Genomic DNA, 24,954 nt, shown 5'->3' on the forward strand with positions numbered 1-24,954 from the left:
CATCTGTATCTTTGAAGAGCCTTATAGTTTCTCTTCTCTGTATGTCAGATCTAACAGCGAGAACCACAGTCACTCAACTACAAAATTTAAATACAATGGGAACTATTGAATCCTGAGGTGGCAGGGGCCAGGTGGTGGCACTCAGTCATCTAAGGCAAGGTGGGTTTAGCTACCCTAATGGACATCAGAGGCAAAGCAATAATCAGAAGAGTCTGACTAGTGTGGAGCTCTGGCATTGGCCAATTAATCATGGTGTTCATAAAAGTGAAATTGATAGGAAGCATACTGCATTTCTACTTAATTTATACAAGCAAAAATCTTCTTGGTCAAATGGACAAAAGATGAATTTGAATTATATAAACAGAGAATCATGGCCCCTCAATCAATTTCAAGCCTCAAGCCAGTTTACAGGCCCAGAACCCCTTGAATGAAGGGGAGGCCAAGTCCCCTTGAAGAAGGACCCTACTACATTACTGATGATTTATGTGTTAATCTTTCTTTCATCCTTCCCCAGGGAGACTTCCATTCTTTTACCGGGGTAAACATGCATTGGGAAAAAAGAAATGATCAGACTTTTTGAGGACTATTGGACACTAGCTCAGATTCCAGGGGACCCAAAATGTCATATGGTTCTTCAGTTAAAGTAGGGGCTTATGGAGGTCAGATAATTAGTTTAAGCTCAGGTTTGACTTATAGTAGGTCCAGTGGGTCCCTGGACACATACTGTGTCATTTCCCCAGTACTAGAATGTATAATTTGCATAGCAGAACCACTACATTGGCTCCCTGACTGCTAAGGGTGAGGGCTATTATGGTGGGAAAGGCCAAATGGAAGCCATTAGAGTTGCTTCTACATAGAAAAATAGTAAATCAAAAACAATATCATATCCTTGAAGGGGCTGTAGAGATTAGTGGCACCATCAAGGACTTGAAAAATGCAGGGGTGGTATCCCAACCACATCCCCATTCAACTCTCCCATTTGGCCTATACAAAAGACAGGTGGATATTGAAGAATGACAGTGGATTATCATAAGCTTAACCAAGTGGTGACTACAATTACACCTGCTGTACCAGATGTGATTTTATTGCTTGAGAAAATTAACACATCTTCTGGCACCTGGTATGCAGCCACTGACTTGGCAAATGACTTTTCTTCATAAGACCCACCAGAAGCAATTTGTCTTCAGTTGGCAAGGCCAGCAATACATATTTACTGTCCTACCTCAGTCAGGGGCATGTCAACTCTCTGGCTTTGTGTCATAATCTTATTTGGAGAGAACTTGATTGGTTTTTGCTTCTGCAAGATATCACACTGTTCCATTACATTGATGACATTATGCTGATTAGATCATGTGAGCAAAAAGTAGCAAACACACTGGACTTATTGGTGAGACATTTGCATGCAAGAGGATAGGAAATAAATCTGAATAAAATTCAGAGACCTTCTACCCCTAGCAAAATTTCTAGGGGTCCAGTGATGTGGGGCCTGTTGAGATATTCCTTCCAATAAGAAGGGTAAGTTGCTGCATTTGGCCCCTCCAACAACTAAAAAAGAGGCACAATGCCTAGTGGGACTGTTTGGATTTGGGAGGCAACACATTCCTCATTGAGGTGTGTTACCCCAGCCCATTTACTGAATGACATGAAAGGCTGCCAGTTTTGAGTGGGGTCCGGAACAGGTACTGGCTGCTGTTCAAGCTGCCCTGCCACTTGGGCCACATGACTTGCCAGATCAAATGCCACTTGAGGTGTCAGTGGCAGATAGGGATGCTGTTTGGAGCCTTTGGCAGGCCCCCAGAGGTGAATCACAGTGGAGGCCTCTAGGATTTTGGAGCAAGGTCCTGCCATCTTCTGCAGATAACTATTCTTTTTTTGAGAGAAAGCTCATAGCCTGTTACTGGGCTTTGGTGGAAACTGAACGTTTGACTATGGTTCATCAAGTAATTATGCGACCTGAGCTGCCTATTATGAACTTCAGTTCATAGGGAATGCCTTATCCATCATCATGGTATCCACACAGCTTTCCTACACATCTAGCCATAAAGTGGGTCATGCACAGCAGCATTCAATCATCGAATGGAAGTGGTGCATAAATGATCGTGCTCAAGCAGGTCCTGAAGGCACAAGTAAGTTACATGAGGTAGTGGCTCAAATGCCTATGATCTCCATGCCTTCTCTCATCCAACCTAAACTGATGGCCTCATGAGAAGTTCCCTATGATCAGTTGACAGAGGAATAGACTATGACCTGGTTCACAGATGATTCTGTACAATATGCAGGTACCACCCAAAAGTGGACAGCTATAGCACTACAGCCACTTTCCAGGACATCTCTGAAGGATAGTGGAAAGGGGAAATCTTCCCAGTGGGCAGAACTTTGAACAGTACACCTGGTTGTGCCCTTTTTTTTTTGGAAGGAGAAATGGCCAGATGTGTAATTATACACTGATTCATGGGCTGTAGCCAATGGTTTGGCTGGATGGTCAGGGGCTTAGAAAAAGTATGATTGGAAAATTGGTGACAAAGAACTTTGGGAAGGAGGTATATGGATGGAACTCTCTCACTGGTCAAAAACTGAAGATATCTGTATCCCATGTGTGCTTACCAACAGGTGACTTCAGCAGAGAAGGATTTTAATAATCAAGTGGATAGGATGACCCATTCTGTGGACACCACTCAGCCTCTTTCCCTAGTCACCCCTGTCATCACCCAATGGGCCCATGAACAAAGTGACCATGGTGGCAGGGATGGAGGTTATGCATGGGCTCAGCAACATGGACTTCCACTCACCAAGGCTGACCTGGCAATGGCCACTGCTGAGTGCTCAATTTGTCAGCAGCAGAGACCAACATTGAGCCCTTGATATGGCACCATTCCATGGGATAATCAGCCAGCAACCTGGTGGCAGGTTGATCATATTGGACCTCTTCCATCATGGAAAGGACAGAGGTTTGTCCTCACTGGAATAGACAATTATTCAAGATATGGGTTTGCTGTCCTGCATGCAAAGCTTCTGCAGAGAGTACCATCTGTGGACTCAGGGAATGCCTTATCCATCATCCCGGTATCCACACAGCATTGCCTCTGACCAAGGCACTCACTTTACAGCTAAAGAAGTGCAGCAGTCAGCTCATGCTCATGGAATTCACTGGTCTTACCATGCTCCCCATCATCCTGAAGCAGCTGGATAGATAGAACAGTGGAATGTCCTTTTGAAGTCACAATTACAATGCCAACTAGGTGATAATACTTGCAGGTTTGAGGCAAAGTTCTCCAGAAGGCTATGTATGCTATAAATCAGTGTCCAATATGTTGTACTGTTTATCTCATGGTCAGAATGCATGGGTTCAGGAACCAAGGCAGGGAAGTGAAAGTGGCACCACTCACTATCTTCCCTAGTGATCCACTAGCAAAACTTTTTATGTCCTGTTCCCGTGACATTACGTTCTGCTGGCTTAGAGGTCTTAATTCCAGAGACACGGACACTGCAGCCAGGAGACAGAGCAATTCTATTAAACTGGAAGTTAAGATTGCCACTGGACACTTTGGGCTCCTCCTACCTTTAAGTCAACAGACTAAGAAGAGAGTTACAGTTGTGGGTGGAGTGAATGGCCTGCACTATCAAGATGAAACCAGTCTACTACTCCACAATGGAGGTAGGGAAGAGTATGTATAGAATATAGGAGATTCATTAGGGTGTGTCTCAGTATTACCATGTGATTAAGGTAAATGGGAAACTACAACAGCCCAATACATGCAGTACTACAAATGGCGTATTTTTGGTATAACCAGGTGATTTCAAAAGATCTATATTCAAGTTCTGAGATGCTTTATTTTGCCTTATCTAGTCTATTATTGAAGGTTTTAAGTGTGTTTTGTATTGTCTTGAATAAATTCTTCAGAGCCAGAAATTCTATTTAGTTATTTTTAAAAATACCTATCTCTTTGGTAAATTTCCCATGCATATCTGGAATTGTTTTTCTGATTTCTATATATTATTTTACAGAATTCTTTTGTATCTCACTTAGCTTCTTTAAAATCCATTTTGATTTTATTTTAAAATAAAGTCTCACTCTGTTGCTCAGGCTGAAGTACAGTGGTGCAATCTTAGCTCAAAGCAACCTCTGCCTTCTTAGTTCAAGTGATTCTCCTGCCTTAGCCTCTGAGTAGCTGGGATTACAGGTGGTTACCACCATGCCTGACTAATTTTTGCATTTTTAGTAGAGACAGAGTTTTACCATGTTGGTCAGGCTGGTCTCAAACTCCTTACCGCAAAAGACCTGCCCACCTCAGCCTTTCCTAAGTGCTGGGATTACAGGTGTAAAATATGCCTAGCCCATATTTTACAATTTTTTATCTGAGATTTCAAATATTCCTTTTTGATTAAGATATACTGCTGGAGAAATGTTATTTTCCTTTAGCAGTGTCACATTTCCTTTTTCATGTTTCCTATGTCTTTACATTATTATCCACAAATCTTGTGTTAAGTCACTTCCTCCTATCTTTGAATTTACTTTTATCAAAGAGTACTTTATCCTGAGGATGTATCAGTGGTGTTGGTTCAGCAGGGCACTTTGGCTTTGATTATGGGTATGTGCAATAGTGCATATAGACTCTGTATCATTTCCTTGGCTGTAAACAGCATTAGTGTTTTCTGTGATTTTTCTCAGGGGATCAGGGTGCAGTTATTAGGGAAGGCTGTGATGAAGTTGTGCTGGGAACTGGGAAGCCATATGGGTCAGTATACAGGCCCCAATTGTGGCATCAGTTGGCTAAATATATCTATTTTTGTGCCCCAGGGTGGTGTATGCTAGCATCTGTTTTGTCAGTTACTAGGAGTCCAGTTCTTGTGCCTCCCGAGTGACTTACATGGATGCCCTGGTGTGGATGATGACAGTAGCAGTAGTGGGACGACTCTCTTCATCCCAAGCAATGCACACTGTTTGGTGATGGGTGTAGTGCAAAGTTACCCACAGCCTCAAGCATGCTGCTCTCAGGCTCTCCTGCTTTCTGTGGCAGTAGAACCATAGCACCACACACAGCGGGGCAGGGACCCCATGCCTGGGCACAGAGGCCATGCCACCCAGTGGGGTAATAGTCACCACTCACAGCCTCTTACAGACAGCCCTCTAGCCTGTCTACCTCAGCCTCCGGTGGCAGCAGAATTGGGTGTGTGGAGTAAGAAGAGGGTTCTTGTTCCCTATTCATGAGCCTGAGCACAGAAGCCACTCCAGTGGTCAGATGAGATTTCACAGTCTGCTTACAAAACCAAGTACAGAGTTTGTGCCACTGCTAGAATGAGGTCACTTCTCACAGCCCCAGACAGGGAAGTCACAGGCTCTGGAAAGTACATACTTTGGTTTCCTTTGTCCTGGAAGGTACCTTTTTCTTGTACATTATGATCCTTTCTCCAGGGAATAATACTACCTGTTGGTAGAGGGACACTCCCTGCATCAGCTCTGGGTCCAGCCAATCATGTGCTGCTGCAGCCCTCTGAGTAGACATGGGAATGTCAGCAGCAGCTCTTGGAATGTGCAAATACACAGACTGTGGTTCCCAGGATTGAATGTAGTCCTATGATGCCTGCACTCCCCAAATGGCACCTGCCACAGACATTCAGTTCTCAAAGTGGAGTGGGGCAGGGTGAGTTACCCAGCATGAGTTTCCTTTCTGGTATAATACCCTCAAGGAGTCTCCAAATCACCACCCATGCTAGTGTCAGGGCTTGTCGGGGTAGAGGAGCTTTCATGCAGTTTGGATAGCAGCAGTCTGCAGCAGAGATGTGGATTGCTAAAGTTCTCTAACCCTTTTTTTTTTCACAATACCAAGTCCCTTTGGGTTCCTGGCTGATCTTGGATGCCTCTAGTTGATTCCTTCTTGCCCTTTGCCTCAGGCATTTCCCATGAGTTCTCTGCTGAACTCTGGCATTATTTCCTAGACATTCTATTAAAGGTGTGATTATCTGCTCATAATTTTGGTTCTTCTTTCTGGAGAGGGCAAGATGTCTCTAGCCAGCCATCTTGAACTGTGATCTAGGATACTCCACTTAGCTCCTGAGTGTCATTCCACCATTGGGAGGGAGAAGGAGCATAGGTGCTATGGAGTAGTGTGCAAGAGTCAATGGTATTTTTATCATAGCAGCCTGAACAAACTAAATTATGAGGCAATCAGGGAGGCAAGTTCCAGAAAATACTTCAGGTAAGAGATCTAAATTTGAAAAATAAATTTAAAGATTAATACAGGTGTATTAATCAGAATTCTCTGCTGCATATGACAGAAAGCCAGCTACTAGTTTAAAAAATATGTAGTGACTCTCACAATTATAAAGAACAAACTGTAGAACCGGAGCAAGGTCTCAAATAATGGCCTCAAAACTCTCTCTCTCCTCACTTCATTTCAGATTCTGTGTTTATGCTGGCTTCATTCTCCTAGTCTCCTTCATGATGAAACAATTGTCAGCAGGGTTCCAATCTATATGGCTTATACTTCAAAGACAAAGAGAAACTTCTCCCTCCCAGATTCAGAAAAAAGTCTCAGCAGATGATTTTTATTGATCCCTCTAGCATGGATCACTTGACCACCACTTATTTATCACTATGGCCACGGAAAGTAGGGACCATGATAGGTCAGGCTAAGGCCAAATGGAAATTTCTGTGTTAAGAGGGGTAGAATACCACAATTGAAATCTCAATCAGAACCACAAGCCATGAGCAAGGCACCAATCCATAAAGGTAAGAGGATATTACCAGAAGGGAGGAAAGAATGTTGGCAAACTAAAACAACAGATGTCCTCTACAAATGGTATTTATGGTGAAGATTATTTAAACTCAAATGGGAATTTGAAATAGAACATACTTAAGGCTGAGGTAGAACAATTAAGATGCATGCTATTTAAGATTTGGTTGGGACATGTAAGATGGAAAATAATTAAGACAGGTGGAGACTTAACTTCAGGTAATTTTAAATATTTGATTAATACTTAAGGGATAATACTATTGAAGACTGAAGTATGTTATTTAATACAAGCATATATGAGATTGATATATATTTACAATAAATAAAACAATGTTTATAAAATGACATGAATTTATTATCTCCTCTAATGTGAATTACTAAATTGTGACATACACACACACACACACACACACACACACACACACATATATATATATATAAATGCTATAAATCTGACGATATATATTATCTTCATTTTATAGATGAGAATGAGAAAACTGAGGCTTAGATTGAGGAAATAAAATGACTAAACTTATACATGTAGGAAACACCTAAAGTAGAACTTAAACCTGGTACTACTTGACTCCAAAGCCCATTCTCTGATATACTGTATTACATGAGAATATTTTAAATGGAAGATGTTGATAATTGAGAATATTTTTTGATATAGAGGAGTGGCCACAGTGATATCTGAGATATAATTAGGTCACTTAAGATGGAGGGAATTATTTTACTGAAATGAGGTTTTTAAAATGTGAAATACTTAAGGTTCCACTTGCTAGTTGAAATTGGACCATGTGTGCCCATCTCAGAAGGCTATGGATAGTGCAGAGGAGGCACGAAGAAATCATATTTTCTTTAAAAGACATACTGTGACATTATGGGAAGCAGCTGTATTTTCTGAGGGACAGGAGTCTAAAATTGGTGTAGGATCCCCAGATAAATTGTCTGGGAGGTGGCCATTAATTTTAGAAGAAGTTGGCTGCCACAAGCCTGTAGACACAGGTATGGGAGGTTGTACAGTGGTTTTTCTTGAAAAACCCAATCTATACTTTTTAAATTGATTTAAATTTCTGGTTATATTTTTTGTTTCATCTACTCATTCCCAGAGGGTCACTTTTTCAGTTTAAATTCTGTCAAAATTCTGTAGTCAGCTTCATCTTCATTATTCACAACAAGGCCTCATCTCTTAGTCAAACTTGTTCATCACAGGCTTTTTGCACTCATCCTTTACAGCATAAATCTAAAATTAGGGCCGGGCGCAGTGGCTCACGCCTGTAATCCCAGCACTTTGGGAGGCCGAGGCGGGTGGATCACGAGGTCAAAAGATCGAAACCTCAACACGGTGAAACCACGTCTCTACTAAAAATACAAAAAAAAAAAAAAAAAATTAGCTAGGCATGGTGCTGCATGCCTGTAATCCCAGCTACTCGGGAGGCTGAGGCTGGAGAATTGCCTGAACCCAGGAGGCGGAGGTTGCGGTGATCGCACCATTGCACTCCAGTCTGGGTAACAAGAGTGAAACTCCATCTCAAAAAAAAAAAAATCTGAAATTATACTTCAGAGATTGAGGGAGTACTTCAGAATCATGCGGGAATGTAGACTATAGGCTATACCCCAGAGTCTACACTAGCAAACTGGCCACCTTACCTGGCTTCCAGGTAGAGACCTCCCAACACACATGAAATATTTCTTGGAAAAATCATCTTCCAGTAAGGCCTTTGGTTTAAATTTTTAAATGTTAGATGTATGAAATGTTTCTTTTTCTTGGCTAGAAACCCCTTCTCAATTTAGGAATCTCTGGAGGGAACAATCAAGGGAAAAGAGATGAGTTTGGAAAAATCTAAGATCTCTATTTAAATCCTGGCTCTACCCAGGCTCTGATATGAAGCTAGAAATAGAAGTATAAAAGTAATCAGTTTATAAATAATCACTAAAGCCATGGCACGAGATAAACACATGCAAAAAAAAAAAAAAAAAAGATAAATTGAAAAGAACAGGGGGCTCAGAACAGAACTCTTAGGGATACCAGTATTTAAAAGTTGAGCAGAGTTGAAAGAGCTCAACATAGGAAATAGTAGAGAAAAATAGAAATTGACTATAAGGTCTTGCACAAGTAGCTACAGGTCCTATAGTTGGACAGATTAATCAAAATACTTTCAGATATTTCAGAAATGCTTGATGGGGTCATTCATTTATTCATTAAACAAACAGTTTTGGGAACCTGCAGAAAGCAATAAAATGAAAAATGAACATCTTCAAATTCATTGTGTAACTATTATTTTCAAAAGCAGTTCTGAAAGAAATAGTCTAATTTGGCTGCCACAATAAAGTGAAAATATTTGGCTCAATTCTTTAGGAGAAAGATGACAGAATTTATGTAACATAGGAATCATCTGCAAGGGAAAAATATGGGACTTCTAGTAAATCTGCCTGATTCCAAGTTCACTCTATAAAAAACAAATCTCCAAGTCTCAACAGGGCATACTCAGCTGCAAAGCCATCTGTATTAGTTTTCCATCACTATGTAACAAATTACCATAAACTCGGCAGTTTAAAATAACACTCATTTATTAGTTTCCAGTTCTGTAGGTCAAAAATTTGGCATGATATGCCTGGATTTTCTACTCAGAGTATCACAAAGATGAAATCAAAATATCAGCTGGGCTAGAGGCTCTAGAAGAAAAAAAGAATCTGCTTCCAAGCACATTCTTGTTATTAGCAGAATTTAGTTCCTTGTGCTTGTAGAATGAAAGTACCAATTTCCTTACTGTTTGCTAGATATTTGATTCTTGCTTCATCAATCTGTTCATCTTCAAGACAATAATGGCATGCTACATCCTTCTTGTGGCACTTTGAACCTCTGACTTTTTCCATCTTTCACTTCCAGACACATATCTGAAGGGCTCATGTGATTAGGTTAGGCACACCTAGATAACATTCCTGTTTAAGCGTAACTGATTTGGGACCTTTTGATGTTTGCAAAAGTCAATTTTGCCATATAATCTAAAATAATCACAGAGAGTGATTTATCATCATATTAACAAATTCTACCCACACTCAAGGAAAAGGAATTATAAAGGAAGTATATACCATGGGAGAGGAGGGAAGGTCTTGGGGGACATCTTAGAATTCTGCCTACAACACTGTCCTAAAGTAGCAAACACTAGAACTGCCATACATTCAAAATTCACCTCAGGCACATCTGCCTTTTATGATCCCTTTTTAACCACCCTACATCCAAACCCAAATAGGAATAATTATGCCCAACTTTCATTAAAGCACTTGTAAGACTTTAGTACACTGACTGATTCACACAACTGTATTCTTTACGGACTAGGGTCTCCTCAGGGGCAGAGACCGAGTTTGATTTGCTACTACATCTTCAGTGCCAATTATAAGAATTGGTACAGAACAAGTGTTCAAAGACAATTGTCAAGTAAAGAAAAAAATTACCTCACCCATTGGGGAACCTGAACACTGCTTTTTTATATTAAAAATATAAACATAGAGCTACATTTGGTAGGGAAGTTTAGGATGGTTGGGCAAGTGAGAGCAAAAATGTTTTGAGATCTGTAGATATACAATATTAGACAAAACTTTAAATCATATCCTTCTCTTTTTTCTCTCCTTTTGTCCAGTACTAATCCTTCATTCAGCATTCTGAATTCCAGTCTCTCCAGTTTCTACCAGGACCCTCCCTCTATCTAATTATATACCCTCTCACCCACAATTTTCAATCATATGGCCTCCTCTGGTTCCTTCACATCAGTCTTAAAACATGTTCAGATTTCTCTTCAGCCCAAATCTTCTGCTTGATTATGCTTCTGGTTCAAGGTTCAAGATAAAGTCAATTTCTTCCATCCCAACTAACACCATTCCAGTATACTCATCTGAACAAACTGGTGTCCTGTTCCCAGTCTTGCCCTATTCCAATCCATCCTTCATATCAATGCCAGAGTGAATTGAAAAATACTAATAAGGATGTCACCCTGTGCTTAAAACTCTTTAATATATTCCCATCACTTATTGGGTCAAGGTCAAACTCCTTAGTAAGGCATTTGAAACCCTATCAAATCTGTGTTTCTTGGATATTTTCTGTTATTTTCCAATCTGTCACTCCTTCCCCCACCCCAAGTTGATGATTACATGGGGACTCAATAGTCTCTGAGCACACAGTATGTGCTTTTACCACCTTCTATATATTTCTCATTTTCTACATTTTTATACTACCACACATATTTCTCATTTCATCTACCTGAGATGTTCTTCCCTGATACTCTCATAGACAGAATCAATTGTTCTTACTTCATTCATATGTCTCTTATTTTAGTACTTCTCACATAAAACATGTTTCCTCTTCCAACTATGAGCTCTCAGACTATACACTAAAGATTAGTTTCCAGAAGAAACAGTATAGTAATTCCCTAAAGGAATGCTTATTTATGTCTTCATTCCTTTCCCAAGAATTTCCTGAGTGCCTTCCCTGTGTCAGGTACTGTGCTGTGCATGTGTTGGAGACACAGAGGAAAGCCCTGCTAAGGTGGTCATCGGCAGGCACTTATTTTTACCATCCCTCTGCCACTATATAGTCAGACACATAGTAGATGCTCATGCCAGAAAAAAATATGGCTTAAAATTAATTAGTTCTTCCATTTTCATATGTGTATCCACAGCATCTATCAGGAAACCAGGCAAGTAACAGTGCCTAATAATGCCTATGAATGAAAAATAAATGACTGATCTTACACAGATGGAATGAGATGTCTAAGGTCATGCCACCAAACAAAACTTCTTCTTCTAAAGAGGTATTAACCATCCAATGTCACCATTCATTAACAAATTATTTACAATCTGATTTTTAAATAGTGTTATATCGAGATTTCTGCCAAGATGGCTTAAATCTTGGCCTGATGCACAGCTCCCAGCAAGAGCGATGCAGAAGGAGGGTAATCTATGCATTTCCAACTGAGATACCTGTTTCATCTCATTGGGACTAATTAGACAGTGGATGAAGCCCAAAGAGGGTGATCCAAAGCAGGATGAGGCAATGCCTCACCCAGGAAGTACAAGGGGCTGGAAAACTCCCTCTCCTACCCAAGGGAAGCCATTAGGGGCTTTACTTGACACTCTGGCACTCTGGCACTCTGGCTCAGACACCATACTTTTCCCACAGTCTTCACAACCCACAGACTAGGAGATTCCCTCTGGTGCAATGCCTGGGTGGCCATTCTAACCACAGCTGGGTTGTTTTGTGTGTGTGTCGGGGGGTGGGGATGGAGTCTCACTCTGACACCAGGATGGACTGCAGTGGCATGATCTTACCCCTGCCTCCCTGTTCAAGTGATTCTTCCACCTCAGCCTCCCCAGTAGCTGAAACTACAAATGTGCACCACCATGCCCAGCTAATTTTTTTCTAATTTTAGAAGAGACAGGGTTTTACCATGTTGGACATGATGGTCTCAATCTCTTGACATCATGATTTGCCCACCTGAGGCTCCCAAAGTGCTGGGATTACAGGCATGAGCCACCACACCACCCCAGTGGTGCCTGGAACACCAGCAAAACAGAACCACTCCTTCCCCTGAAAAAGTGGGCTGAAGCCAGGGAGCTAAGTGATCTGGCTTCGCAGGTCCCACACCCATGAAGACCAGCAAGCTAAGATCCACTGGCTTGATATTCTCACACCCAGCATGGCAGACTGAGCTCGACCCAGGACATTCAAGCTCAGTAAGGGTAGGGGCATCTGCCATTGCTGAAGCTTGAGTAGGTGCTTTAATTTCACCTGCATAAACAAAGTCACTGGGAAGTTTACACAGCAACTGGGCGGACCCCACTGAAGCTCAGCAAGGCCTATGCAGGCAGTCTGAGTCACTAGACTCCCTTCTTGCTGGGCAGGGCATCTCTGAAAAAAAGGCATGCAGCCCTTTAGGGATTTATGAATAATGCCCCCAACCTTCCTGGGAAAGAGCACCTAGGTGGTTGTGGATTCAGCTTCAGCAAACTTATATGTCCCTGTCTGGCAGCTCTCAAGGGAGTAACAGATCTCCCACTACAATGTCAAGCTCTGATAAGAAACAAACTGCCTCCTCAAGTGGCTCACAAATCCCTGTGTATCCTGAGTAGGAGAAACCTCCCAGTAGGGGCTGACAGACACCTCATATAGTAGAGCTCTGGCTGGCATCTGGCAGGTACTCTTCTGAGATGAAGCTACTAGAATAAGGAACAGGCAGCAATCTTTGGTGTTCTGCAGCCCCCAGTGGTGATTTCCAGGCAAGCAGGGTCTGGAGTGGACCTCCAGCAAACTCCAGCAGACCAGCAGCAGAGGGACCTGGCTGTTAGAAGGAAAACTAACAAACAGAAAGAAATAGTTTCAACATCAACAGAAAAGACATCCACTCAGAGACCCCATTCAAACTGCACCAACTTCAAAGACCAAACATAGATAAATCCACAAAGATGGGAAGAAGGCAGTGTAAAAAGACTTAAATCTTCAAAAACCAGAATGCCTCTTGTCCTCCAAGGGATCACAACTCCTTGCCAGCAAGGAAACAAAACTGGATGGAGAATAAGTTTGACAAACTGACAGAAGGCAGCTTCAAAAAGTGGATAATACAAACTTCTCTAAGTCAAAGCAGCATGTTCTAACCCAATGCAAGGAAGCTAAGAACCTTGAAAAAAGGTTAGACAAAATGCTCACTAGAATAACAAGCATAGAGAAGAATATAAACAACTTGATTGAGCTAAAAAACACAGCACAAGAACTTCATGAACCATATATAAGTATCAATAGCTGAATCAACCAAGCAGAAAAAAAGATGTCAGAGATTGAAGATCAACTCAATGAAATAAAGCAAGAAGGCAAGATTAGAGAAAAAAGAGTGAAAAGAAATGAACAAAGCCTCTAAGAAATATGGGATTACGTAAAAGACCAAATCTACACTTGATCAGTGTACCTGAAAGTTATGGGGAGAATGAAACCAAGTTGCAAAACACACTTCAGAATATCCAAGAGAACTTCTCCAACCTAGCAAGGCAGACCAACATTCAAATTCATGAAATACAGAGAACATCACAAAGATATTCCTTGAGAAGAGCAACCCCAAGACACATAATTATCAGAGTTACCAGGATGCTAAGGGAAATGAGAGAGAAAAGTCAGGTTACCCACAAAGGGAAGCCCATAAGACTCAGAGTGGATCTCTCAGCAGAAACCCTACAAGCCAGAAGAGAGAGGGGGCCAATATTCAACATTCATAAAGAAAAGAATGTCAACCCAGAATTTCATATCCAGCCAAACAAAACTTTGTAAATGAAAGAGAATTAAAATCCCTTACAGACAAGCAACTGCTGAGAGATTTTGTTACCACCAGGCCTGACTTACAAGAGCTCCTGAAGGAGGCACTAAATATTGAAAGGAACAACCAGTACCTGCCACTATAAAAACATACCAAATTGTGAAGACCAACATTATGAAAAAACTGGATCAACTCATGGGCAAAACAATCAGCTAACATCAAAATGGGAGGATCAGATTCACACATAACAATATTAACCTTAACTGTAAATGGGCTAAATAGCCCAATCAATAGATACAGACTGGCAAAATGGATAAAGAGTCAAGATCCATAGGTGTGCTGCATTCAGGAGACACATTTCACATGCAAAGACATACCTATGCTCAAAATAAAGGAATGGAGAAAGATTTACAAAGCAAATGAAGAGAAAAAAAAGCAGGGGTTGCAATCCTAGTCTCTGATAAAACAGACATTAAACCAACAAACATCAAAAGAGACAAAGAAAGGCATTACATAATGGTAAATGGATAATTGCAACAAGAAAGGCTAACTATCCTAAAAATAAATCCACCCAATACAGGAGCACCCAGATACACAAAGCAAGTTCTTAATGACTTACAAAGAGAAATAGACTCCCACACAATAATAACAGGAAACTTTAACACCTCATTGTCAATATTATACAGATCAAATGAGACAGAAAATTAAGAAGGATATCCAAAACTTGAACTCAGATCTGGACAAAGTGGACTTAATAGACATCTACAGGGCTCTCCACCCAAAATCCACAGAAGATACATTCTTCTAGCACCACATTACATTTATTCTAAAGTTGATCACATAATTGAAAGAAAAACACTCCTCAGCAAATACAAAAGAATGGAAATCATGGAGACCAGATTCAAGATGGCGCTGTAGGAGCAGCTCAGGATTGCAGGTCCCAGTGAAAGCACAGAGGGTGAGTGGACACTGCATTTCCAGACAGATCTTTATTGCCCACAAACCAGGAGATTTCCAGGCAGAATCTCATGGGTCGCCAGAGTGGGTGTTTCGCATGGTGTGGCTGTTTCAGCTGGCACAGCTGTTTCAGCTGGTGACACAGTGCAGTGGCTCTCCGTACAAAATACATGGTCTGGTTGCCCTGTTAAACTGACAATTGGAGATCCAGGAAGGCAGATTAGCTCATTCATCTGATTAAACGGGACTGAAACATAGAGTCAGGCCAGGAGATTCCCGGGCAGCAATGTTTCAGCAAGTGCAGTGGGTCACCGCATGGGAAATCACACAGATCACAGCGCCCTTTCAGGAGGTGACTGGAACACCTGGGAGAGAGTCAACCGTTCAACTTAAAAAAAAAAAGGCTCTGAGGCAGAGAGCCAGGTGATCAGGCTCAGCAGGTCCCACGCCCAAACAAATAAACAAACAAACAAAAAAAACAGCAATTGGAAATGCTTGGGGTTGAGAGTTTCATGGCAAGCACAGCTAAACCTGGGATGATCCAGCTCTGTGGGGGAGGGGCGTCCACCATTACTGAGGCACTCCACCCCAGGGAGGTAGTCTGCCATTGCTGAGCAGCCTGCCATTGCCGAGGCAACCCACCATAAGAGAGGGAGTCTGCCATCACAGAGGCGGGCCACCATTGCCAAGGCAGTTCTAACCACACCCATATAAACAGGCCTGCAGGGAAATACACAGGGCAGCCGGGTGAAGCCCATGGCAGCAGGGCAGACCCCAGCCCCAGGGCAGATCAGCAAAGCCTCCACAGGCAGACAGTGACTAGGCTGCTTCCTTGCTGGGCAGGACAGCCCTGAAAGAAAAAAAAGGCAGCAGCACAATAAATACTCATAAATAAATCCCTAACTCTCCAGGACAGAGCACCTGGGGGAAAAAAAAAAGGCTTTATGAGTTCTGCTGCAGCAGACTTAAACATACTTCCCTAGCAGTTCTGAATGAACAATGAAGCTCACAGCTCAGCACTTGAGCTCCTATAAAGAACAGACTGTCTCCTCAAGCAGCTCCCTGACCCCCATATATCCAATGAGTCACCTCACAAAGGGCTGATCAGACTGACATTTGGCCGGCATCATTCTGGGACAAAGAGAGCAGAAGAAGAAACTGGTAGCAACCCTTACTGTTCTGCAGCTGCTGCAGGTGATACCCAGGCAAGCAGGGCCTGTAGTAGACCTCAGCAGTCCTACAGCAGAGGGGCCAGACTATTAGAAGAAAAACTAAGAAAGAGAAAAAAACGTCATCATCAACAATCTGGATGTTCACTCAGAGACCCAATCTGAAAATCAGCAACTGCACAGACGACAGGTGGATAAATCCACAAAGATGGGAAGAAACCAGGGCAAAAGAAGGAAAACACCCAAAACCAGAACAACTCGCCTCCTACAGGGGATCACAACTCCTCACCAGCAAGGGAACAAAGCTGAATGGAGAATGAGTGTGATGAAAAGACAGAATCAGACTTCAGAAGGTGGGTAATGAGAAACTTCCATGAACTAAAAGAACATGTTCTAACTCTGCAAAGAAACTAAGAACCTTGAAAAAAGATTTGAGGAAATGATAACAAGAATGGACAACTTAGAGAGGAATATGAGAGAACTGATGGAGCTGAAAACCACAACATGAGAACTTCGTGAAGCATGCACAAGTTTCAACAGCCAAATAACCAAGCAGAAGAAAAGATATCAGAGGTCGCAGATCAACTCAATGAAATAAAATGAGCAGGCAAGATTAGAGAAAAAAGTGCAAAAAGGAATGAACAAAGTCTCCAAGAAATGTGGGACTATGTGAAGAGACCTAATCTACGTTTGATAGGGGTACCTGAATGTGACGAAGAGAATGAATCCAAGCTGGAAAATACTCTTCAGGATATTACCCAGGAAAACTTCCCCAACCGAGCAAGGCAGGCCAATATTCAAGTCCAGAAAATACAGAGAACACCACAAAGATATTTCTCAAGAAGAGAAACCCCAAGGCACATAATCGTCAGATTCACCAGGGTTGAAATGAAGAAGAAAATGCTAAGGGCAGCCAGAGAGAAAGGTCAGGTTACTGACAAAGGGAAGCCCATAAGACTCACAGCAGACCTCTCAGCAGAAACCCTACAAGCCAGAAGAGAGTGGGGACCAATATTCAACATTTTTAAAGAAAAGAACTTTCAACCCAGAATTTCACATCCAGCCAAACTAAGCTTTATAAGTGAAGGAAAAATAAAATCGTTTGGAAACAAGCAAGTACTCAGAGATTTTCTCACCACCAGGCCTGCTTTACAAAAGATCCTGAAATAGGCACTACACAAAGAGAGGAACAACAAGTACCAGCCACTCCAAAAACATACCAAATACTAAAGAGCATCAACAAAATGAAGAATCTGCATCAACTAATGGGCAAAACAGCCAGCTCGCATCAAAATGGCAGTATCAAATTCAACATAACAATATTAACCCTAAACATAAATGGGCTAAATGCACCAATCAAAAGACACAGACTGGCAAATTAGATAAAAAGCCAAAACCCATCAGAGTGCTGTATCCAGGAAACCCATCGCACATGCAAGGATACACAAATGCTCAGAATAAAGGGATGGAGGAAGATTTACCAAGCAAATGGAGAGCAAGAAAAAGCAGGAGTTGCAATTCTCATCTCTGATAAAATAGACTTTAAAGCAACAAAGATCAAAAGAGACAAAGAAGAACACTACATAATGGTAAAAAGATCAATACAACAAGAAGAGCTAACGATCCTAAATATATATGGACCCAATACAGGAGCACCCAGATATATAAGGCAAGTTCTTAATGACTTACAAAGAGACTTAGATTCCCACACAATATTAGTGGGAGACTTTAACACTCCACTGTCAATATTAGATCAACCACACAGAAAATTAAGAAGGATATCCAGGTCTTGAACTCAGACGTGGAACAAGCAAACCTGATAGACATTTACAGAACTCTCCACCCCAAATCCAGAGAATATACATTCTTCTCAGTACCACATCACACCTACTCTAAAACTGACCACATAATTAAAAGTAAATCACTCCTCAGCAAATGCAAAAAAACTGAAATAATAACAAACAGTCTCTCTGACCACAGTGCAATCAGGTTAGAATTCAGAATTCAGAAACTAACTCAGAACCGCACAGCTTCATGGAAACTGAACAACTGGATCTTGAATGTTGACTGGATAAACAAAGAAATGAAGGCAGAAATAAAGAAGTTCTTTGAAACAAAGAGAATGAAGACACAACATACCAGAATCTCTGGGACACATTTAAAGCAGTCTCTAGAGGAAAATATATAGCAATAAGTGCCCATATGAGAAGAGTGAAGAGATCCAAAATTGACCCTATTGTCAAAATTGAAAGAGCTAGAGGAGCAAGATCAAAAAAACTCAAAACCTAGCAGAAAACAAGAAATAACTAAGACCAGAGTAGAACTAAAAAAGATAGAGACATAAAAAACCCTTCAAAAAATCAATAAATCCAAGAGCTGGTTTGTCAAAAAGATCAACAAAACAGAAAGACCACTAGCCAGATTAATAAAAAAGAAAAGAGAGAATAACCAAATAGATGCAATAAAAAACAATAAAGGGGAAATCACCACAGATTCCACAGAAATTCAAACCATCATCAGAGAATATTACAAACAACTCTATGCACATAAAATAGTAAATCTAGAAAAAAAATTAATAAATTCCTGGACACTTGTGTCCTCCCAAGCCTAAACCTGGAAGAAGTCCAAAACATGAATAGACCAATAACAAGATCTGTACTTGAGGCAGCAATTAAGAGCCTACCATATTTTAAAAGCCAGGTCCAGATGGGTTCACAGATGAATTCTACCAGACACACAAAGAGAAACTGTTACCATTCCTTCTGAAACTATTCCAAATAATCCAAAAAGAGGGAATACTTCCCAAATCATTTTATGATACCAACATCATCCTGATACCAAAACCCGGCAGAGACTCAGCAAGAAAAGAAAACTTCAGGCCAATATCCATGATGAACATAGACGCAAAAATCTTCAATAAAATACTGGCAAGCCGATTGCAACAGCACATCAGAAAGCTTATCCACCATGACCAAGTAGAATTCATCCCAGGGATACAAGGCTGGTTAAACATATGCAAGTCTATAAATGTAATTCGTCACATAAACAGAACCAAAAACAAAAACCACATGATTATCTCAATTGACACAGAGAAGGACTTTGACAAAATTCAACAGCCCTTTATGCTAAGAAACCTCAATATACTCGGTATTGATGGAACGTATCTGAAAATAATAAAAGCTATTTATGACAAACCAACAGCCAGTATCATACTGAATAGGCAAAAACTGGAAGAATTCCGTTTGAAATCTGGCACTAGACAAGGATGCCCTCTCTCACCACTCCTATTCAATATAGTACTGAAAGTTCTAGCCAGAGCAATCAGGCAAGAAAAAGAAATAAAGGGTATTCAAATAGGAAAGGAGGAAGCCAAACTGTCTCTAATGCAGACAACATGATAGTATATCTAAAAGACCCCATCGTCTCAGCCCAAAAACTCCTAAAACTGATAAGCAACTTCAGCAAAGTCTCAGGATACAAAATCAATGTGCAAAAATCACAAACATTCCTATACACGAATAACAGACTGAAACAGAGCCAAATAAAGAAGGAAATGCCATTCACAATTGCTACAAAAAGAATAAAATACCTAGGGATAAAACTAACAAGGAATATAAGGGACCTCTTCAAGAAGAACTACAAACCATTGCTCAACAAAATAAGAGAGGACACAAACAGATGGAGAAACCTTCCATGTTCATAGTTAGGAAGAATCAATGTCATGAAAATGGCCATACTGCCCAAAGTAATTTACAGATTCAACACTATCCCCATCAAGCTACCAATAACCTTCTTCACAGAACTGGAAAAAACCACCTTAAACTTCATATGGAACCAAAAGAGAGTCCACATAGCCAAGTCAATTCTAAGTAAAAAGAACACAGCGGGAAGCATCACACTGCTGGACTTCAAACTATACTACAAGGCTACAGTAATCAAAACAGCATGGTACTGGTACAAAAACAGAGATATAGACCAATGGAACAGAACAGAGGCATTGGAGGCAACACAACATATCTGCAACCATACAATCTTTGATAAACCTGACAAAAACAAGCAATGGGGAAAGGATTCTCTGTTTAATAAATGGTGTTGGGAAAACTGGCTAGCCACAGAAACTGGACCCCTTCCTGACACCTTACACCAAAATTAACTCCAGGTGGATTAAAGACTTAAACCTAAGACCCAACACCATAAAAACCCTAGAAGAAAATCTAGGGAAAACCATTCAGGACATAGGAGTAGGGAAGGACTTCATGACCAAAACACCAAAAGCATTGGTAACAAAAGCCAAAATAGACAAATGGGACCTAATGAAACTCCACAGCTTCTGCACGGCAAAAGAAACAGTCACTAGAGTGGATCAGCAACCAGAATGGGAAAACATTTTTGCCGTTTACCCATCTGACAAAGGGCTGATATCCAGAATTTACAAAGAACTGAAACAGATTTATGAGAAAAAAATAAACATGCCCATTCAAAAATGGGCAAAGGATATGAACAAACACTTTTCAAAAGAAGACATACAAGAGGCCAACAAACATATGAAAAAATGCTCATCATCACTGGTCATTAGAGAGATGCAAATCAAAACTACATTGAGACACCATCTCACGCCAGTTAGAATGGTGATCATTAAAAAATCTGGAGACAGCAGATGCTGGAGAGGATGTAGAGACACAGGAACACTTTTACACTGTTGGTGGGAGTTTAAGTTAGTTCAACCATTGTGGAAGACAGTGTGATGATTCCTCAAGGACCTAGAAATAGAAATTCCATTTGATGCAGCAATCCCATCACTGGGTATATATCCAAAGGACTATAAATTGGTCTACTATAAGGACACATGTACACGAATGTTCATTGCAGCACTGTTTACAATAGCAAAGACCTGGAACCAACCTAAATGCACATCGATGATAGACTGGACTGGGAAAATGTGGCACATATACACCATGGAATATTATGCAGCAATCAAAAATGATGAGTTTGTGTCATTTGTAGCGACATGGATGAACCTGGAGAACATCATTCTCAGCAAACTGACACAAGAACAGAAAATGAATTACAGCATATTCTTACTCATAGGTGGGTGTTAAATAATGAGAACACATGGACACAGGGAGGGGAGCATCACACACTGGTGTCTGGGGGGGCGGGAATAGGGGAAGGACAGTGGAGGGTGGGGAGTTAGGGAAAGAGAGCATGGGGAGAAATGCCAGATATAGGTGATGGGGAGGAAAGCAGCAAATCACACTGCCACGTGTGTACTTATGCAACTATCTTGAATGTTCTTCACATGTACCTCAAAAGCTAAAATGCAATAGAAAAATAAATAAATAAAAATTAAAAAAGAAAAACGGTTGATAAAAACAAAAACTAAAAAGAATGGAAATCATAACAAGCAGTCTCTCAGACCACAGTGCAATCACATTAGAACTCAGGATTAAGAAGTTCACTCACAACCTCACAACTACATGGAAACTGAACAACCTGCTCCTGAATGACTACTGGATAAATAATCAAATGAAGGCAGAACTAAAAATGTTCTTCAAAACAAATGAAAACAAAGACACAACATACCAGAATCTCTGGGACACATTTAAAACAGTGTCTACAGGGAAATTTATAGCAATACGTGCCCACAAAAGAAACAAGGAAAGATCTGAAATCAACACTCTATCATTAAAATTGATAGAGCTAGAGGAGCAAGATCAGAAAACTCAAAAGCTAGCAGAAGACAAGAAATAATTAAGATCAGAGCAGAACAGAAGCAGATAGAGACACAAAACCCCTTCAAAAAATCAGTAAATCCAGGAGCTGGTCTTTTGAAAAGATTAACAAAATAGACAGACCTCTTGCCAGATTAATAAAAAAGGAAAGAGAGAAGAATCAAACAGATGCAATAACAAACAATAAAGCGGATATCACCACCAATTCCTCAGAAATAGAAACTACCCTCAGAAAGTACTATAAACACCTCTATGCATATAAATCAGTAAATCAGGAAGAAACGGATAAATTCCTGGACACTTACACCCTCCCAAGACTAAACCAAAAAGAAGCTTAATATATGAATAGACCAAAAACAAGGTCTGAAACTGAGGCAGCAATTAATTGCTTACCAACCAAAACAAGTTCAAGACCAGACGATTCACAGCTGAATTCTACCAGACATACAAAGAGGAGCTCATATCATGTCTTCTGAAACTGTTCCAAAGAATAGAAAAAGAGAATGCTCCCTAACTCATTTTATGAGACCAACATAATCCTGATCCCAAACCTGACAGAGATGCAACTAAAAAAAATTTTTTTAGGCCAATATCCATGATAAACACTGATGTGAAAATCCCCAGTAAAATACTAGCAAATCAAATTCAAAGGCACATCCAAAAGCTTATCCATCACAGTCAAGTCAGCTTCATCCCTGGGATGCAAGACTGGTTCAACATGTGCAAATCTATGAATGTTATCTATCACATAAACAAAAACAAAAACAAAAACCACATTATTATCTCAATAGATAGAGAGAAGGCCTTCAACAAAATTCCACAGCCCTTTATGCTAAAAACTCTAAATAAACCAGGTGTCAATGGAATGTATCTCAAAATAATAAGAGCGATTTGTGACAGACTTACAGCCAATATCATACTGAATGGGCAAAAACTGGAAACACTCCCTTTGACAATCAGCAAAAGACAAGGATGCCCTCTCTCAACACTCCTATTCAACATAATATTGGAAGTTCTGGCCAGGGCAATCAGGCAATAGAAAGAAATAGTGTATTCAATTAGAAAAAGAGGAAGCCAAATTGTCTCTATTTGCAGATGACACGATTGTATATTTAGAAGACCCTATCATCTCAGCCCAAAATCTCCTTAAGCTGTTAAGCAACTTCAGCAAAGTCTCAGGATACAAAATCAGTGTGCAAAAATCACAAGCACTCCTCTACACCAATAACAGACTAACAGAGAGCCAAATCATATGACTGGAACTCCCATTCACAATTGCTACCAAGATATTAAAAAACCTAGGAATACAACTAACAATGGATGTGAAGAACCTCTTCAAGGAGAATTACAAACCACTGCTCAAGGAAATAAGGGAGGAAACAAACAGATGGAAAAAGTTTCCATGCCATGGTTAGGAAGTATCAGTGTCATTAAAATGGCCATACTGCCCAAAGCAATTTATAGATTCAATGGTATCCCCATCAAACTACCATTGACTTTCTTCACAGAATTGGAAAAAACCACGTTAAACTTCATATGGAACTAAAAAGAGCCCACATAGCCAATACAATCTTAAGCAAACCTGGAAACCATTATTCTCAGCAAACTGACACAAATCCAGAAAATGAAATACCGCATGTTCTCACTCATAGGTGGGTGTTGAAAATGAGAACACATGGACACAGGGAGGGGAGCATCACACACTGGTGTCTGTGGGGGGGAAATAGGGGAGGAACAGTGGGGGGTGGGGAGTTGGGGAAAGAGAGCATGGGGAGAAATGCCAGATATAGGTGATGGGGAGGAAGGCAGCAAATCACACTGCCATATGCGTATCTATGCAACAATCTTGCATGTTCTTCACATGTACCCCCAAACCTAAAATGCAATAAAATAAAATAAAAAAGAAAGCTGGAGGCATCAAGCTACCTGACTTCAAGCTATACTGCAAGGCTATAGTAATCAAAACAGCATGATACTAGTACCAAAACAGAGATATAGACCAATGGAACATAACAGAGGCCTCAGAAATAATGCCACACATCTACAACCATCTGATCTTTGACAAATCTTATAAAATAAGCAATGGGAAAAGGATTCCCTATTTAATTAACGGTGTTGGGAAAACTGGCTAGCCATATGCAAAAAGCTGAAACTGGACCCCTTCCTTACACCTTATACAAAAATCAACTCCAGGTGGATTAAAGACTGGAACATAAAACCTAACACCATAAGAACCTTAGAAGAAAACCTAGATAATACCATTCAGGACAGAGGCATGGGCAAAGACTTCATGACTGAAAATAGACAAATGGGATCTAATTAAACTAAAGAGTCTCTGCACAGCAAAAGAAACTATCATTAGAGAGGATTGGCAACCAACAGAATAGGAAAAAAATTTTTGTAATCTACCCATCTGACAAAGAGCTATATCCAGAATCTACAAAGAACTTAAGTTTACAAGAAAAAAAACAAAAGTTGGCGAAGGATATGAATAGATACTTTCTCAAAAAAGACATTTATGCAGTCAACAAACATATGAAAACAGCTAATCATCACCAATCATTAGAGAAATGCAAATAAAAACCACATTGAGATACCATGTCATGCCAGTTAGAATGGTGATCATTAAAAAATCAGGAGACAACAGATGCTGGAGAAGATGTGAAGAAATAGGAATACTTTACACTGTTGAGGGACTGTGAATTAGTTTAACCATTGTGGAAGACAGTTTGGCGATTCCTCAATGATCTAGAAATGGAAATACTAGTTGACCCAGCAATCCCATTACTGGGTATATACCCATAGGATTATAAATCATTCTGTTATGAAGCACATGAACACGTATGTTCATTGCAGCACTGTTCACAGGAGCAGAGACTTGGAACCAACCCAAATGCCCATCAATGATAGGCTGTAATAAGAAAATGTGGCACATATACACCATGGAATATTATTCAGGGACATGGATGAAACTGGAAACCATCATTTTCAGCAAACTGACACAAGAACAGAAAACCAAACACTGCATGTTTTCACTCACAAGTGGGTGTTGAACAATGTGAAC

General features: G+C 40.5%; 1 protein-coding gene and 1 pseudogene across 21 annotated transcripts in view; both read right to left on the minus strand.

Annotated features, from left to right (window-relative positions):
- The window catches only part of LOC100393071 (BEN domain-containing protein 5), a 1,596,666-nt gene that overhangs the window by 1,014,566 nt on the left and 557,146 nt on the right, over positions 1 to 24,954 (minus strand). The window lies entirely within an intron of this gene.
- LOC144576992 (peptidyl-prolyl cis-trans isomerase A pseudogene) overlaps positions 1 to 24,954 on the minus strand; it is an 81,518-nt pseudogene that overhangs the window by 36,446 nt on the left and 20,118 nt on the right. Inside the window, exon 1 of the transcript XR_013520040.1 lies at positions 1 to 24,954. This exon is cut by the window's left edge and continues 36,446 nt beyond it; it is cut by the window's right edge and continues 20,118 nt beyond it. The product of XR_013520040.1 is annotated as a peptidyl-prolyl cis-trans isomerase A pseudogene (transcript).

Source organism: Callithrix jacchus, chromosome 7, assembly GCF_049354715.1.
Source record: "Callithrix jacchus isolate 240 chromosome 7, calJac240_pri, whole genome shotgun sequence".
Classification (NCBI taxonomy): Eukaryota; Metazoa; Chordata; class Mammalia; order Primates; family Cebidae; genus Callithrix; species Callithrix jacchus.